The sequence below is a fragment of the Pezoporus occidentalis genome, unplaced genomic scaffold, assembly GCF_034315485.1.
Source record: "Pezoporus occidentalis ecotype Australia unplaced genomic scaffold, CSIRO_AGI_Poc_V1 ctg124, whole genome shotgun sequence".
In the NCBI taxonomy this organism is placed as follows: Eukaryota; Metazoa; Chordata; class Aves; order Psittaciformes; family Psittacidae; genus Pezoporus; species Pezoporus occidentalis.
In genome coordinates, this window is record NW_026913038.1 from 223,969 (window position 1) to 242,475 (window position 18,507).

Below are 18,507 nucleotides of genomic sequence, written 5' to 3' on the forward strand. Positions count from 1 at the left end.
TACCAACTTCAATCAAAGTAATTTGACTTTATCTGCTAAAATAAGTGGGTTTATTATCCTTCACTTTGGAGGCTAATAAACATTTGATAATTGCCTGAAGTTGATGATGGGGATTTATGCTATTTATTATTGGCTTTTCTAACTACTTGTCAGCATAGCTCCAGAGTATATCTTAGGCAGCTCACCTGTTCATTAGATGGAGGGGGAAGTCTGAGTGTAAAGCTTGATTAAGAAACTTCTCTGAGATGCACAAGAAGCCTGCAATAGAATAAACCCCAGAAATCCCGTGTCTGTTATAGTACATTAACTGCAGTGGGTTTTCCTTATGGTTTTATGTGTCTGTAAGTATTATATTTAGAATCACTGTCAGGCCATAAAAATGAGCATTTAATAGTTGGAATGGGAGTGCTACATCAGATATCAATTGAAAACCCATTGTGGTTTTATTTTAGCATGGCATGAAAGATAACAGAATGAAAATCATGTTTAGTTTTGCGTGGAAAAACACTTGATTTTTCTGAGAGATGGTTTATAAGTGAAATCCTTTACAAACAACTAGGGCAGGATAGCAAAAAGCTGTATCAGGTAAGACTGTATCTAGATATTGTAATGTGTTCGGTCTGTGCTTGTCCATATGGGTGGAAAGTGCTGCGCTTCTTTTTGTTTAGACATTTCTTGGTTTCTTTGCTAAGAAATCAATGACAGACCCTTAGCCAGATCATATAGATTTATTTTATTTGTCATCTCATTCCTTTCAAATCTAGTTTCTTCAAACAGTCAGCCCTTGTGTATTTCAAAACGTCATCAATACTATAAATGTACTACTTCTTCGGTCTTTCTCTGAGAGATGTAGAAGAAGGAACTCTGATTAATGAAAAGCACCTCTAGGTGATGCCATAATATAAATAACAATAAGCCTGCCTTATTTCTATAGCAACTGGGATAATGTCACCAGTTGTTAGTGGTTCAAAATTCAGGGCATAGCATGAGGAAATCCAGGCACAAAATACTGCATTGAAAAAGGTTGAAGAATAATAAGTGAGAAGTAAATGGCCTTGTGCTGCTGTGACTGTATTCTGGAAGTTAATAGTTGTACTTTTAGTAAATACAAATAGCAATCTACCTTGCTCTGGTAGGGCTCTTTTTTTTTCTCCCTTTCCAGTGGCAAGCCTGTAATCTGCATTCTGGTGCATATAGAAACTACACTGACAACATCTTAGCTTGAAGGCTGTAAATATTATCACACATTTTTCTACTGAGCCTTCATCAACTGAACTGTATGTCTCATTACTCTCATTTTTCTGAGTGCATTTATAAGCATAAGAGATGATCAATAAAACCTGAACTACCTTTGCAAGTTAAATAGGCTTGATTTGAAACTACCAGACTTAAAGAGATTAGGATTTGCTAACACTGATTTAAGAGCAAGCAAAGTCCATTTACATGCTATTTGTTTTATACTTTTGAGGTTTGAATTGCATAGGGAAATCTGTTACATTGCATGTTTAAGCATGAAAGTTGCAGCTAACACGTAGGAGTTGCAGCCTTTTTGTAGGAGCTGCCTTCTTACCCTGTGTTTCACTATATCTTAACTAAAACGTAATATAATCAATAGATATGGAACCCATCTAACTGTGCAGAGTGAGGTCTCCATAAACTTTGTGCTGTATTTTCTGTCAATTGCTTTTGGTCTTTGGGAGATGTCCAAAGGGAAAAACAGAATGTAAAATTTAAAAAAAGACACAAAAGAATCATAAAATGTTCTGAAGCTGTTGAGAAGAACCGGATCCAAGCTATAAAGATAGATGTTCGTGATGTTCCTGGTGCTCAATGGCAGATTTATTTTTTTTGTTATTCAGGTGGAGTTGTTTTAAAGATTTATGCCACAGAGACTTCACTGAAAATATTAGTGCATTCAAAGCGTTCAGTGTAGGCTTTGGGAAGGGATACAACTCTTCGCAGCACCCAGCTCTTTAACTGATTGGTCCCTCCTGCTGTTGAGAACAGCTTTGAAGGGGAGCTCGGTGCTGCAATTTCTTCTACTCAGCTCTTCTACCTGGCTGTGTACACTGTGCTGGGGTGATGCAAAAGCAACCCTTTTACCATTTACTGCCGATTTTTTTAATGGCTAAATTTGTGTTTAACCCTTTGGTGACAGTGTGGAAGTGGAGGCTGGAAGGGCAGTGCTCCTTTGCAGCACAGCTGTGGCTGGGCATGAGGAAGGGATGGGTTAATGCTGGACAGCAGTCTCTTATTTTCCCATCTTATGACTTTTAAACATTTAATTTAAGAACCAGAAAGCCACGTGGAATGGTCTTGTGTTATAAAAGAGAGGTTCAGTTATGCAAATTAAATATTTTATTGACTTAAAACTGGTCTGTAAGGTGTAGTAATAAGGAAGTCATTGAGGCAAATGTGCTGAAATAAAACCTTCCAGCAACGTAGCTGTATCATGCCGATGTTGTTTCTGTTACAGAAAATTGCTTTAGGATGTCTTAAATGTTTTATGGCCCTTGTTTGTCATAGCCATCCAGCTATCTGTTGGGCTAGTTTTTATTACTGTGGTATGTAGTGTGGTGCCTCTGGAGGTTCCAGCTGAGACTGGACATAGTACGTGCATTTACTCATGGTGTGTCTCAATTTCATGAGATAATTATGTGCTAGCCACTCTTCCTCTCCTCTGCGTGGTTCAGCTTTAAAGCAAGAGGTGTGTGGACTGAATAAAAGCCATCAGAAGTCACTGCTGCTCAAATGTTGATAGAGGCCTATATTGTTTTACATGGGTTTTGTGCATGTTAATTTTGACTTTAGCCTTGTGTGCATGCAGGCTCATGCTCTGTTGCAGTAGTTATTGATAAACATTATTATTAATAAGCAATTTTGTTCATGACTGGTTTTATCTGTTTTTATGACCAGTTTGAGCCCTACTACGCTAAATACTGGAGAGCGAGGTCATAAATGGCACTCTTTGGCCCAGAGTTTTCATGTTAGAAAGCAAAGTAGAGTGGGTGAACAAGATATGATTGCCAGCAAGTGTGGAGGCAACAGATGGAGCACAGCGGTGAAGATGAAGGATGTGCAGAGCTCTGTATGTTGTGGGGCATCGATGATCAAAACTCCTCTTTGTTGTGGTGCCTGTACAAGGCTCGCAGCTATCAGGGATTTGGTTTGCTGAGACTGACTCCTGCCTTGTTAACTACTACTTCTTGATTATTACTGCCTGTGTCCATCTGCTGCCTCTTTTTCTGTTAGAGCTGCAAATTCCTTAGGTTTCAGACAGCTTTTTTTTTCTGTGTTTGTGCAGTACCGAATTCAGTGGAGTTCTGGCCCAGGGTTAACGCTAGAAGCTGTCAGCAGTGGCCTTTACACATGAAAATAAGACATTGGGAAAACAGTTATTTTCACATTCTGATTGTCTTTATTTGCATTCCAACATCCGCTGAAGTTTTGAAACTGAAAAAGTATTTAAATAAATGAGACATGATTAAAATTATTACTATTATTGTGTACTCTGCCACGAATAGTTCCGTGCAGGAAATGTATGTGGTTGTTTACATATACATCTGTAATTGTCTGTCAGATAGATTTTATCTTACAGCCTGCTTTCCTAGGTGCTTATTCATATTTAATATAGCTCTCCCATGTAGTTGCATACATAAACACACACTTGATTTAACACCTGTTGGCACCCTTTAATTATATATTGACCCTGAGACTGTTGGCTTTGAGGTCTGTGCAGCCACAGGTGGCTGGATGTTAGGTATTGTTGTTCTTTCCGAAGACCTGAGCCTGCTTTGCACTGACCTGCCAGCTGAAGTTTGCCTTTCTGGCACAACGCCACAGCTAAGTGCCTTTCAGCAACTTCTCGTCTATAATCCTGAGCTGATTTCTGGGATGCAATTCACTGCTATGGTTATCATATCAAAAGGGGGGTGATTTACATTTCCTGCACGTCTCACTGTTGCCAGCCTTGGAGAATGCTGCAGAGAGAAAGTTAATACAATTTGGTAAAATAATGAAAATGAGCCTATTTACACTGTCGCATCTTACGCCGCGGAGGAATTTGATACGACACAAAGTTGGCATTAAGTACAAATTCAGGCTGTGCACAGAGATTAATTTTGTGGGGTTTTTTGGCTCACCGCAAAAAAAAGCAGGGAGATTGTCCCCAAAGTCTGAACGTGGGGAGAGCTGTAAGCTCGCCTTTGTGCACCTTTCCTTTTTATCTTGATTTCCCATTGTTGCCCCTTAAAGTCTCTCTCTTCTCTGGATATTCACCCAGAGGAGTACCTGCACAACATATTACTTTGTTTTTATCTGACCTGCTCGGCCCCCTGCAGTTTCTCTCTGAAAAGACATTGAGCTGTCGCACCAGCATCATTTGTACAAAGTGAAACGCTGTACGTTGCGGTATTTTAAGCACGTCCATACTGGAAATGCCACAGGAATGGCAGGGCTGCAGTGTTTGCTGCTGATTCCCATTCAGCTGCCTGTATTTGTATGCAGGAGCAGACTCGTTGGCCGCCTCACATTCATTTCCTGTATATCAATTACTTATCAGTGGTACAGAAGCCCAATTAAGAAACTGGAGGTAGGTTGCAGTGCTGAGAGTGTGGCTGAGCCTCCCCTGTGTCAAGGAGCACCATGCTGGGACATGAGTTAAAAGGTCCCTGTTTAGAGTTTCCATGGATGATGCTGAGCACATTTGAGTTTGGAAAGGCAAGGGATGCATCTGGTGTGGGGGACTGAACTGGTGATGTTGCTCATCTCTGAACCAGATTCCTGCAGCCTTGTCTAGCTTTGGCTTTATTTCCTGTTCTTTATGAGCCTTTTCTTGGACATATTCACCGTGCTGCGATGAGGGATTGTGTAAAAGACACACTCAATGAAAACACAGTGGGCAAAGCACTCTCAAATTTTTGCACCTTATCTTTCTCATTTGAGGTTTTGATGTTGTGTACTTGCAGCTGCAAATGTAAAAATATATACCAATATGATAAGCCTGCCAAACCTGGTGGCAGCTTCTCTGCAGGGTTTGTAGTGCCAGGTCAGGGTTTACTTATTTAGGAATTAGTGAGTAGAGGTCTGCAAAATTCACCTCCAGGCTGTTTAGGGCAGGCTATTCTTTCCCTTCCATTGCACATTGCTTTTCTTCCCAGCATCTTAGCAAAGAAATATCTTGTGTCTCATCTTACCCAGCTTTAAAAGATTTAAAGCTTTGCTTATTTCCCCCTTAACTTTTGCAAATCCTTTAAAAGTAGATCACAGAAGTTGTCCACACCAGGAAGATATGACTGTGCCATCTTGACTATTTTGTGTGCATGACCTCCTCTTCCTCCCGACTTTGACTCCTGCTTCTTGTCATCTTTGATTTCATCTTCTCTGGTTTTCCCCCCTTTACTGTCTGTCTATGAAGATTTGCACTGCCTGATACTATCACCTCACCGCACTAAGTTTGAATCTTAATGCAAGTGCCCTGGGAAGAGATTACACTCACCCTTCAAACTGGTACGTCTCTTTTAATGTATGATATCCAAAGAGAAGAGTATTTCTAATTCTGGGTCCTTGAAATTAAAACCAACATGTGCACATTTTGCTTTATCCAGACAAAATGTAAACTTGAGCGGAAATAAAACCCAGAACATGGGTACTTGGCTGGCGTACAGCTAATCAGGGCACTCTCCTGCATAACTCATCCCTGATATAAAGGGATGCTCTGCATCTTTGTGTCCCGCACATGTTTTTCTCTTTTTTTCCCTATTCTGTGTTTTTTAAGAACTGATATCCTTAAGGAGTTGTTAATGTTCAGGGCTTTTTACCCTGACATTTTGGACAATGATGTGACAACACAAGTGCATCTATTACTCTTCCGCTGGAAGCTGACTAAAGCAAAGGACTTGATGGATAATGGCCACATTTTCCAGCAGCGCCTGATGCACATGTGAGAAGAACGACTGAGTGACCTGCATATAAAAACAAACTGTGTCGGGCACAAAGTCTGAGTGCAGAACCAGGAGACAGACTGAGAATAGGTAGCCTTTCATCATGAGTTCCTTATTTTGCTGCTCTTCCTTCTGTTGCTGGAAATCTGGTGCTTTCTGTGTTACGACAGTGTGGGTTCTGGTGTGGGTCTGGAATTCCTTTGTGGGAAGGGAAGGGAAAGGCAGCAGGCTCATATGGCACAGAGAGCTTTGACAAAAGGAGGCTGTACAATTGAAAAGAGATCATCACTACACCTTTGGCTGCTAAAGCAAGCTGATTCTCCTTTGCCTTGAGTAGTCAATTTACACCTGGTGCAAATTGCATGTAAAGCAACACTAGCTGGAGCTTGCATCTGGTGATAATGTGGGTGCCGATAGCCTTCAGGGAGAAGGAGAGAGAGCTGTATGCTATTGAGGCTGCCTGGGGTTCTGGACCTGGGAGTTGGATGGCTGCTTGAGCATCACGTCCCACCAGGGCTCTTTGCCCCAGCAGGTGAGGCAGGCTGGCTGGCTGCTGTGCATTTGGTGCTTTGCAGGGTGTTGTAGACCTTTTGCTGAAACAGGTGCTACTCTGTTTTATATTCCACAGTGTAGCCTTACTAAAGCTTATTTTGGACTCATGCAGTTGGGAGGGTGTGGGGAGGAATGGGGATATGGTGGGGAAGGAATGGGGTGCTCTTTCCTCCCTGTTCCCCAGCACAGCACTTAGGCACGGTCTCCCTGGCCACTAACTCATCTCTCCATTCATTTTTGCTGTCTTCAAGATCACTTTGAGAGATAATTAGGGATTCAAAAAGCTGTCATGGAACTGGAGAGGGAAAAGTGTGAGAGTGATTTTAGTAAAAGTGTAAGAGGAGGGCAAGACCAGCTTCATTTGCACCCAGAGCACCAGGGTGCAGGGAGAGAATGGATGGCAGTTCTGCCCTCAGCTGTATCGTTCGCATGAGCAGCATGTCAGAAGTCTGTGGCAGGGTGGGAAACCCTAAACCTTTGCTTTGCTGAGCTGCTCTGGAATAAAATGAAAATACATGTTTTTAAATGATGGATCATTAGATGGGCTTTTAGGCTCAGGGAGTTACTTATGGGTGAGATTTCTGTGGCGTAGTGAAGTGCATTTCGTTCTTGATGTTGTAGCAGCCCAAGCTACAGTCTTTGCATCAGGAGAAGGTGCTCCCAGCAGACTTTGAATGTTCAGTTTCCACAGAGGGGGCACTCATAGATGTTTGGGAACAAACAGGAGATTGCAGTGTGCCAACATAAGAAAGTAACAGAGTGGAAAAACAGAGCCCAGGTTCAGTATCTGTTTCTGGAACATAGTTCTGTGAATAATTTAGCTGGCTTCTCTGTGCTTTGCATTTGTACATCTTTCCAGCGGCACTCCCATACCTGGGATTGTAGGAAGACTAGTAATTTGCCAGATGTGGGGTAGTCAGGGACACTGAAGAACATTCCTACACAAGAGAAACCAAAGTGCCCTCTGTAGCACTGCCTGCTGTCATACTCATCTTCAGTTTGTATAAGGCAGCAATGTTTATAAAACTTTTTCCTCTACCTCATGTGGATTATAACTGTAATAATGTTTACTTCAGGTGAAATAGGGTGCTGCAGCTGTGATTGGCATCTCCTAATAATTTCTTGCATGGCTTCAACCCAAAAAATACAATCACGAAAGTATTCTGCAAAGAAGTGATGATATCCCATGTGCCTTGTTACAGCACATTTTGCTGAGAAACTTGTGGCTGTAACGAGGAGGTTGATATACTTCCCCACTGTCGCAGCATTAAAACCTAATTGCCCCTGGGTTTCTTGATTATCTCCAGCACAGCTGTCACGTTGTCCCTCTGAAAAAACTGAACTGACATCACATGCACAAACTTCAAAAGGTCTTTTTTCCTGGAAAGAGGCAAAATTATTATCAAGCAGACTCTGGTGCATTTACCAAACTTGTTGGAATATCACACTGAATTGGGGTCCTGTTGCTTCTATATCACAAGATAAGGTTTCCCTTCACACTTGTGCATTACCATGCTAGGGCTTCTGCCAATATTTTGTACTTTTGCTCCCTACATATGTCAGAGTATTATTTAATAGTTGTGGCTGGGGTAGGGGCTCTGCATCCCCAGGATGTAATGCTCTCTCTTACTGCAGGAAAAGTGTCCTCAGAGACCACACAGCCTCCTGTAAAAGTAAATGGGAGCACAACAATGATGCTGTCCTTTTCATACTGAATGTTCCGAGTGCTTCATCCTGGAACAGTGCATTGCTGCTGTTGAAAATGTTCCCATTTTCCAAGAAAAAGAAGAAAAATAATGTAAGAATACTGAAAATAGCTCATTACCTGAGCTTCTAAAAAGTACGAACTCTCTCTGAACACAACTGAATGTAGTTTTCCCTTTGATTGGAGATACTTCTAACCTATCTTGCCCTTTTAGAATAGCCCCTGATTGTTAAGGGATTTTCAAAACATTAAGCACCCAGTTCCCTATGGCTTTTGGTAGGAGTTTAGTGACTGATTTCCCTTAGTGCCTTTATTGTTAATCTCTCATTGACCTAATCTCCCAAGCAGATACATGTGCTATACATGTAGACTCCCCTGATTCCAGCATGGTGGCCATGTGAGCTAATGTCTAGTCCCAGTCATGGCACCAGCACTGCTTTTAAGACTCCACAAATCATGCTGGGCTGAGCAGGAGCATTACACTTGAGCTCAGGATGGAAAAAAATGGCTGGATTTTAGGTTCCAGTTGTTGTTTTTTAACCCTCCCAGGAGCACAGAGAGCTTTTTACAATGGCCAAAATGGATGTGAAAGAGAAGCAATGCTTCAGAATGTTGGAAAAGTGTCAAAAGGAAATGTATTGGGTCAGAAGCTTTGTGGGCCATCTTGCTGCTTAGCACATAGAAGGTATAGCTGTCAGGAGTGAGTTCAGGGCAGGGCTGGGTTAGTGATGTTGCAGGACATTGGCCTCATTGTCCCATCTATAATGAAGGGATGGACAGCGACACTGAGGATGCTTTCTGGCCAGGACCTGTACTTACCTGGTTTCTAGAACCTCCTGGACACGGCCTCAGCATCACTATCCTACCCTGGTGCAGTGGGAGATTTCAGATGGCAAAGATCTGGAGAGATTGATTTAGTCTGAAAACAAGTCCTCCTCTCTCCTCCAAATAATTTATGTTTATTTTTGAAAGGGGAAAAGCAATCAGACACCTAAAAACAACATAGCAATGACAGGTTAGTGATGCCTGGCCTATTCCAGAAGGCTTCATTGTGCATAGTACTAAGCAGTTGTGTTTGTGCAAATGAAGTACTAAAAAAGACAAAAAGCTCAGAGCTTTTTGGAAGCCACACTGAGACTGAAACAGCTGAAGAGTCACGAAGGAAACTGCGCCAAGGTGGGGAATCAGTCACCTAGAGGGGATCAGCATGGAGCCACAAGCTCTGCATGGGAAGCAGGGTTTGCTGCGGGTCAGAGCTGGGATGAGTCTTCAACCAACTAGCCCACTGCACTGCAGCTGGAAGGTAGAAAGAGGTTTTACAAAGAGAGAATTAGTCACTGCTGGAATGAACAATCCCCTGCATGCATCATGCAGGTGCATGCACAGGGAGAGAGGGAAGCACCACTGTGAGCATGGAATGCAGCAGGTTGACAGCTGGCAGATGTGCATTAGCATGATGATGGTCCTATAAGTGGAAGTGCTTGCAAGTGAGAAAAGATGGAAGTGTGTATGTGCTTGTAGGATCCTTGTTATCGTGTTATCTTGGATCTTTAGGGACAAAACAGCCACTCATGCATGGGAAAGTAAACAGACACACAGCGTGAATAAATAGTGTATGGAAAAGGAGCTTTTGAATGCAATTTCCATCTTTATTTAAAAACCTGATACTTAGGCAGTTATTATAATTCCAGTGACACTAACTAATCCATCAGTAATTAGGATGGGAAATGGGAATATATTCTGAGGAAATGATATTTCACCCAAGTGTACAGCAGTCTTTTCAAAGAATACGTTGTCACTTGCCCAGAGTTTTTAAGAAAGCCATAATTTAGCTGATCAAAAAAAATAATCAAAAAAACTCCCCTGGAGAACTCTGTGTTGGGTTGAGAACACTAAGTTTGGAATAATATAATTAGTAGTGCTTTTGCTGCTTTTACTGTATCTTGTCTCAGTGTTGCTGATTATGTAAATAGTTCTAGTAATTCCATCTTTTCTCGGTATCAGTGGCATCCTGTGTGCTCAGCCCACCTCCAGGCTCAGTGAAGCCATGTGGGCACTGATTTATCATAGATGCCTTTGGTGTTCCCTTTGGAGAGCTCTTCTCTAGCATTTCAGCCTTTCAAAATCGTTTTCATAACTAACAGGAACTTGAAATGTATTTACTACAGCACAGGTCTTATGAGGAGCAGCTGCGGGAAGTGGAGTTATTTAGCCTGGGGAAAAGGAGACTCAAGGGGGACTTTGTCCCTGTTTGCTATTACATGGAGAGAGGATGGAGTGAGGTGGGGTCATTCCCTTCTCCCAAGTAACAAGTTGATAGGACAAGAGGTAATGGCCTCAAGTTGCACCAGGGGAGGCTTAGATTAGAGTAAAAAGGGTTGTCAGTTGTTGGGAGCAAGCTGTGCCGGGAAGTGGCTGTGTCACCTCCCTGGAGGTGTTTATAAGGTGTGGTGCTTAGGGACATGGTTTAGCGGTGGACTTGGCAGTGCTGGGTTCACAGTTGGATTCAATGACCTCAAAGGTCATTTCCAAACTAAATGTTCCTATGACTCTGTTGCGTAGGCATGCTCTTCCTGGATTTGAGAGGGAGGCTCTCCGATGGTTTTCAGGAGTCTAAACTGCAGATGTAGTTCTGTGTGCTTGTGGTTTTAGCTTTGGTAAATGAAGCACTGGAGAAATACAGTGTTTTGAAAGGGGGAAAAATATTGTGTATGTTTCTGCCTTGTCTAACGCTGGCAACACACCATTGCTTAAGCAATGAAAATTGACACTTAAGCAGTAACCCCACTTATTTCTCATCAAAATAGCTTGTTTGGCATTATGCTCTTAAGCACATTAGAATAACTTTAGGGAAATGCTTTTAGTTGCACTTGTGAAAAGGCTGAGAAGCTGCAGCTTTGGTGTTAAATCTTCTCTGGTATCCAGCACTGGGTGTGCCTCACATAGCCCCAAATACCTGCCTTTAAAACACAATTTGCCAAAATAACGAGAAGGGAATGCGAGGAGAAGCTGTTCAGAGAGCGATGGCACGACCACATGAGACAAGGAGTGGAGCTCCATATGCTTAGAAGCATTAAACCTTGCCCTTTCTGATCTGCCAGCCCTGTAGCTGTGACTCCTAATTCTTTAGCTGTTCCTAAACATGCTGTAGGGATCAGCTCCTCTTTCCAGGAACATGTGCTTTGTACCACCACGTTCAGTGTTCCGTACAAAACCTGGTAATCAAGTGAGTTTGTTCTTTGGCTTTGCTCTCTATGGAGAGCAGATTAAGATCGCCAGACACAATTTGCTCGCAGCCCAGAACAGTTTTAAATATCTGTTCTGGAGGAGTAAGGCAAATACAGTTCCTGCCTTAGGTTGTGTCCCCCCCACTGAAGCAGGTCACTATCAATGAAAAATTCTCCCACTAACCTTTAAAAATGTTTTTTTTCTGTAATCCTAGTTCTGCTGGAGGGTGTAAAGCTGTGTACGGTAATTGAATCAGTGGTGCATGCGGGCTGAAATTTTGCAGCATGAAATGTTGGGACTGTAATAGATTGTCTCTGTTTTCCTCTCTCGTATCTTCTTTCTCATTGCTTTTCTTCTCTTACTTCTTGATGTTGTATTTGATATCTGTAAAGGTTGAGTGGTTTAGTGAGGAAAGATGAAATCATGATTAAGAAATAACCAAATAACCTGGATTTGTAATTTGGTTTGAGCTCTTCACCTCCTGGTACCCTGGTCACTTCTACTGGCTAAATCAGGTTGAAACAAGCTACCTGCTAAATAAATAAATACATAAATTGATTTAAATGCTCAGTAGAGTAGGGTATCTCGTATGGGTGCTGCCGGAGAGCCCCTTAAATATAGGGAAGTGATCCTCTGGTCCCACTGCTATGGGACAAGAGGGAGTTGTTGGGGTATGTTCAAATCCCTGGGACCGTCGTGCTGAGCCAAAAGGTCTTTTTCAGCAGGCCACAAGTAGAGTGTGTTCTAACAGCAGCGTGTCTTCACTGGGGTGTCAAGAGAAACCATCCTCCTGTCTGCACATAAATCAGACACAAGTGTGTGTCCGTGCTTGCCGTGGGCACTGCAGAACGTGTACCCTTATGTACAGGGAGCTGTGGGTGGCAATGGCTGCAATTCCCTGCTCGGAAATCAGGAATGAGAGTGTGCACAGCTGCTTCTTCCTCCTCAGACAGTAAAACTCTCTCTCTCTGTATATGTATGTGTATATATATATATATATATATGTGTGTTTCTTTTTGCCTGCTGTAACATAGAGGTTGTTCAGTCTTTCATTTTAGGATGTCTTCCTTCCTGCTAAGATGCCTGATTACAATACATCTCTTGGCAGCCAAAATTGCTTGGCAGTTCTAGCTTTACTTCAGGGAAGTTTGTTGGAACATCCAAGTTGGGCCAGTAGCAGATGTTGTCTCAGTCAGGTTTCTTATACCCCAGAATACGGGAGCATCTCCTACATCTTTTCAGCTTTAATGTGAATTATTTCAAATGAGCTATTCCCCTTGCTAGGATATCTGGGAAATGTACCATTGAACAAAGATGTTATTTCCTTTTTTGGTTCCAGTTGTTCTGTTCTGTTTATTTTGGTTGTTCGTTCATGTCTTTCCAAAGTCACAAGCCAAAGCCCACCTTAGCAGTGCTATACCAGACCTAGGCTGACTAGTTTCCAGGCAGCTCAGAATTAAATCTCCATTTATTTAGCAACTGCTAAACAACAGAAACTGCTTTTCAAATGCCAGATCAATTGTGGATGTTGGAACACAAAATTGAGTTTCATCAGGGTTTATCTGGGTGTAATAGGAACCATGTCTCAGGCAACGTAGTGCCTCAGAACACAGCCCTGTAAGAAAGCCCCCAGGAGACCGGTCTTGGTAGAGCTGTGGCCAGAGCATGGCTAATGATTGCGAGCAAAGCAGCAAGTTTCTGATTAATACTTATTCTTGGAAAAAGAAGTATGCCATGCTTTGTACTGGGGGGCAGGGGGCTACACACACACACACACACACACACACACAAATTATAATGCTGTGATTGAATTCTCTTAGTGCAGCAAATAACCCAGAAAAGCCCTGAATACTGAGCAGTCCTGCAAAAGGAGAAAACAATCACAGTAGTTTGTTTCCTACTGATACTCGCTGAGCTGCATCTCTCCTGACACTTTGGCTTTTCAAAACCTTCAATTTGCACCTTTCTTGAAATCTTCATCTTTGTCTCCATGCTCTGAGGGATGTCCTACATCAGTCCTTTTGGTGATTGGTGTACTTGCCATTGCACTGAGTGGAAGGCAGCCTTTCAGTGCTTGTCCTTTGATGCCACTAGTAATAAATCCCAGTGTATTGACCAGACAGGCTTACAGAGGTCCTAAATTCATTTCTGTTATGAAAAGCAAATTCAGCCATGAGATGTTCCCCCGCCCCCCAGTATGTGCTGCAGAAGTAGGGCTGAAAGCTGTAGATCCAGACGCGAGGCTCTCCTTTCATTAGCAAATGCCTTTTATGTAACAGTAAATAAATAAATAACACAGCCCTCCTTTTGGTGTTTCTGCCTCATATGCCCATGTCACAGCCTTTTTTCCTTGCAATTAATCAACCCATATCTCTCATGCAGCTCTGCTTGTCAGGAGGGATTAAAGCCTGACAGTATTTAATCATCTTATATTTCATACAAGACTAACAATCTCCCTTTGCTTTCTCTTTCCTCCTTTCCCTTGTCTTTTCTGGGTATGTAGTATGTTTCCTCTGACTGTCTGATGTTTTTATGGAGGGAATGACAGGTATAAAATTCTTTTCTTGGCTCTTTTCTTCTGTGACCCATGTAATTCCCCATGAAATCATTTGCTGTGACATTTTGGGTGTACCGTGACCTACTCTGTTAGCGCAGAGGTCCACCGGCTGCTGAGGCTGTAAGAATATGTATTGAATCATATTTTACCATTATGTCTTTTTCCCCAGCAAGCATACTAAAGTTGGGAGCCAAGTTGGTTGAATAACTAGACCAATTATTTCATATTTATAAGTTGTTTTGAATAGTTGTGACCGACTTGGACACCGAGTTGGATTAAATTTCGGTATCTCATGAAATCATGGCTCTCAACATTCAGCCTACTCACAGAGATTTCCTTCATAATCAAGAGGTAGGAACAGATCCTTGCTTTAGGCACAATACTGCTATTTTAAGGCATACATCTCTGGCTCAGATGAATCATGTCCTAGGAAGGCTTCTTTATCTCCATTGACTGTAAGGGATATTTAATTTAAATAACTTGTCCAAATAGAGATGTTTTCATAGAATCATATTATATTGATTCATTATAGATGTAGGGGCAAATGAGCTGCATGATGGGTCTTCAGTCATTGCCACTGCCACAGGACTGCTATCCATTTCTGTCTCAGTATGGTGTGGGAGGCTGATGAGTTAGCTGTGCGTGGTCCCAACCTCCTGGATTTGAAGTTGCTCCAGTGGACTCCCCAGCTGAGTGCTGTGAAACTGAGGTGTAAACCTGAGGGGTCAGCTCTCAGCGGGGGAAATGTTCCATCTTCTCCTTTTGCTGCCATTTTCCCAGAATATGGATTGCTAATTCTTCAGGCTTAAATCAAAACAATCATTATCTGAAATTAATTAGATACCCTTTTTAGCATGGGTGATGTCAGATATCATAAGGTCTGTAAATTGAATGGGTTGAATGTATTCCATTTCATTTGAATTCGTAGGTTAAGTAGCATTGACCCTGTCTAGCTTTTACATGGGAGATTGCCAAGAAATCCCAGGTGCCATCAATGCAAATGGCATTTTGCTTGTACCGTACCAAATATCATACCACTGAAATGTGTTTGCTTTCTCCTGCTTTGCTTCCGTTGCTGTATTGATGGATGAAAATTTGAGGAGGAAAGGAAAGGGAGAGGGAAAGAGACTTAAAACATTAAAAAGGCAATTTTTTCTGATGTTCAAGGTGAATGTTTTCTTCCTGCAGAAGAAAGTCATCTGTATAACATGGTTGCAGTACTGAGAGAGGAGGTAGCAGTGTAACTTTGGTGGATGCTGTTGAACCCTAGGTTATTGTTTTCCTCATATTCAATTAAGAAGACTTAAACTCTGCTAACTCTTGCTACAGGAGACAGCTGGTTGTCTTTGGCCTCTTTTTATGATCAGATGGTGGATTAAATGTTTGGTTACAGTTTTGGTAACAAAAGTTAATCGCAATCGTTGATGAAAACAGGGTGTTTTTCTTGGTCGATTCAAAGTACAGTAGTGCAGTGATAACAAAAAGAACAAACAGATGAAAACACTGTGAAGTATGATATTTGCTGGTTTCTTTTAATTCTAACATGGACAACTTCAGGTCAGCAGGACTGAAAATCCATACCTAAAATCAACCAAATAGCTCTTAAATGGCATTAGCATGTGTGGGAATCCCAGGAGCAAATGTTTGTTTTGTGTTGTATGGGCTGTCAAATTAATGATCAAAATAGCACTTTTGGTCTCAAACCTTTTTGATCAATACAGTATGCTTCATTTTCCTTCCAGAGCTGAGCTGAATGCATGCTTGTATTTTATGGGAAATAGCAAAGGCAGCAGGTTAAGGTAAAAGCTAACCACAGTACCATATATTGTCCTTTTTTTTTTTAACGGGAGGATTTATGATGTTTAAACCTCAGTTTATAAAATAAAGAGCATGAGCATTGAGTTTTAAGCATTTTTGCCAAGAAAAAAAGAGCTAGAAAACTTTAAGATGAAAATTAGGAAGTGATAAATGCAGACATCACTTAATTTTGCAAGCAGAGTGATACAGAAAGAAAACATCCGTTACTGCAGAAGGGGCATTGAGGCAAAGGACATTTGTCATCTCAAATGACAGATGGGTTTTCAAACAGAGCAGGGCAAAGAAGGTAAATATATGAGAGAGAAGAAAGTGAGGCAAGAAGAACTGAAGGAATACAGAGCAGGCTTTTGCAGGTCTGTTGGCCTGATTTATGTTTCCATCCTCTTCTTAGCATACAGACATCCCTGAAATGAAGAGCCTGGTTTGCTGTCATTTTTCCACAGTCCTGTGAACACCATGTTGGGTAAATCTGCTCAGCAGCAGAACCTGAAACCAGCTGTGGGACCAGGCATAAGGTGGTTCAGTGGCTGAGATCTGAGCCATGTTGGATATGCTTGTTCCCTGCTGGCTTTCCAATGGCTGTGGAGGAAGTGGCAGCAGCCAAGCGAGCAGTTTGCTCTGCTCTGAGCTCAGGGTCATGCTCAAATCCATGGTCTGCAGAGCAAAGTCATTTGCAAAGGCTAAAAAACGCTGCAGTTTCTTCCATAGCATCCCCCTGATCCATCCTCCCCTAAAAAGTGAGCTCTGTTTTCCTTATGTAGAGACTTGAATGCAGATGAGAAAGTATGGCTTCTGTTAGGGATAATTCCTCTTCCCAAATTATGCCCTCTCTACATTGAAGTAATGTGTTTGGGTAACACCAGACCTGCTCCACATCCCCTCGGTATCCTTTCTACTGGGGTCTCAGGGCATTAGCTGCCTTAGTTTAGCTTCTGGCCAAATACTTGTGTTTAGAGAAAAAGAGCTTTGGTGTTTTGCTCTAGCAGTTTGCAGTGGCATAAGGAATTGACAGAGTGGTTTGAAGAAGTAGACAGAATGTGTGAGTTGTCTGTTGTTGATGCAATTCCGATGGTCTTGCTGGCTTCTGTCATTAAAGGCTTTTATGAGCCCCTGCCTCTGACATGCTTCAAATAAGTGTCTTCTGTGTTAACTGCCAGGGCACTTCCATTTCCAGACTGCTTTTGGATCCATTTATCTACAACTAAATGGCAAAGAGTAGCCCACAGCAGGCATGTCCAGCAGTCCCTTTGCACAGGGCTCCTATCCTGGGGATCTTGTTTCTGTTCAGGAAGAGTAATTCAAACTCAGGTTTGCTAGGAGGATGGGGAATGTCAGCCAGGCTCATGTTTTAGCTTGGGTCAGGTCCCTTGGAAGAGCATCTGACTGGTGATCAAACTTTAAACAGGTACCAGGACATGGCAGTTAAGTTGCTGGGGGTCCCCCAAATAGGGATTGGGGATGTCAGTGGTCCCCAGGCTCCACTCACACCTCAGGTTACCCAGAATAGGCACCAGTACTTGAAAATAAGTCTCTAGACACTCTAAGGAAAACCAGGCAGGGGCATCACCCCACCAGGCTGTTTCAGTTTCTAGAGATTTAGTCTGCTTTGAAGATTTTATTGAGACTTACAAGGAGAAGCAAATGCAAGATTTATGTCATGTGAACATATTTGTTACAGCTTCCTACTTGTTCTTGGTGTTTTGGGGGTGGTTTTTCAAATGTTATATGAGTAAACTGTTAATGGTGCATTTGTTTGTAACACGCTTTCAAGTGGCAAAGTTTGGCAGAAATTGAATGCTCTGCAGGCTAAGTGGCTGTTCAGTCACAGGTCAAGTAGGGTTTTATGTTCCAAAAGCTGAGTGATCTTGTATCAAATGCTGTGGCTGTGGTTTTTGAGCCGGCCTCTAGCAGCTCTGCACCTGTGATTAGCACTGTAAAAGAGACAGGAAAGTCAAAACTTGCGTAGTTTTACAAAAACCTTTGGCCCAGCTCAGCACAGTTCCGTTGCAGCCCTTGGGGCTGGGCTCTTACAAACCTTGTAAGCCTTTCAGGACTGCAAGCCATGGGGTTTGCCCTTCTTTTGGGGATCACTATTGTGAAGTACTAGAAAAGTTCTTTAATATTTAGTTCTTCATCCTTTTCTTTTACTGTACCTATCTTACTAAAGGTAACGAAAACACTCCAACAACAACGAAAAGAACCCACAAACCCCCACCAAAAATAATTGCTTTAGGCACATTAAACAGTAGTATATTTTCAGTCTTCAAGTCAGCAACCATGAACTATGATTGTATATATAGAAGCATTACAGGGAGGACCTGTGTGGTGATTTTAAGCAGGACAGCTTCCATTTTTCTTGCAAGTAGCAACTTCAGGTCTCTTCTTTGACAACCTGAATAAAAGAAATATAAATCTTTTTGAGCTATTAGATTGGAATTGCTCTCCTCTCTCTGATACGCACCATAGGTAAACATTTTATGAGCTGTGGCTCTGCTTTCAGTCATGTTTTTACATCATTTATTTCAAATTAGTGAGACCTAGCAGGAGTGCAGAAGTTTGCATCTGCTCCAGCATCGGGGCCAACATAGGTGAAAATGGAGCGAAAGCACAAAGAACAGTAAGAATCCAGATAGTACTGATGAAATTATATTATTGCATTCAGGGAATACTTTTAAGTCCACTTTTCTGTTTACCATACCAGCTGT

General features: G+C 42.0%; 1 protein-coding gene across 9 annotated transcripts in view; it reads left to right on the forward strand.

Annotated features, from left to right (window-relative positions):
* The window catches only part of SGCD (sarcoglycan delta), a 326,461-nt gene that overhangs the window by 132,499 nt on the left and 175,455 nt on the right, over window positions 1–18,507 (forward strand). The gene's annotated exons all lie outside the window — the stretch shown is intronic.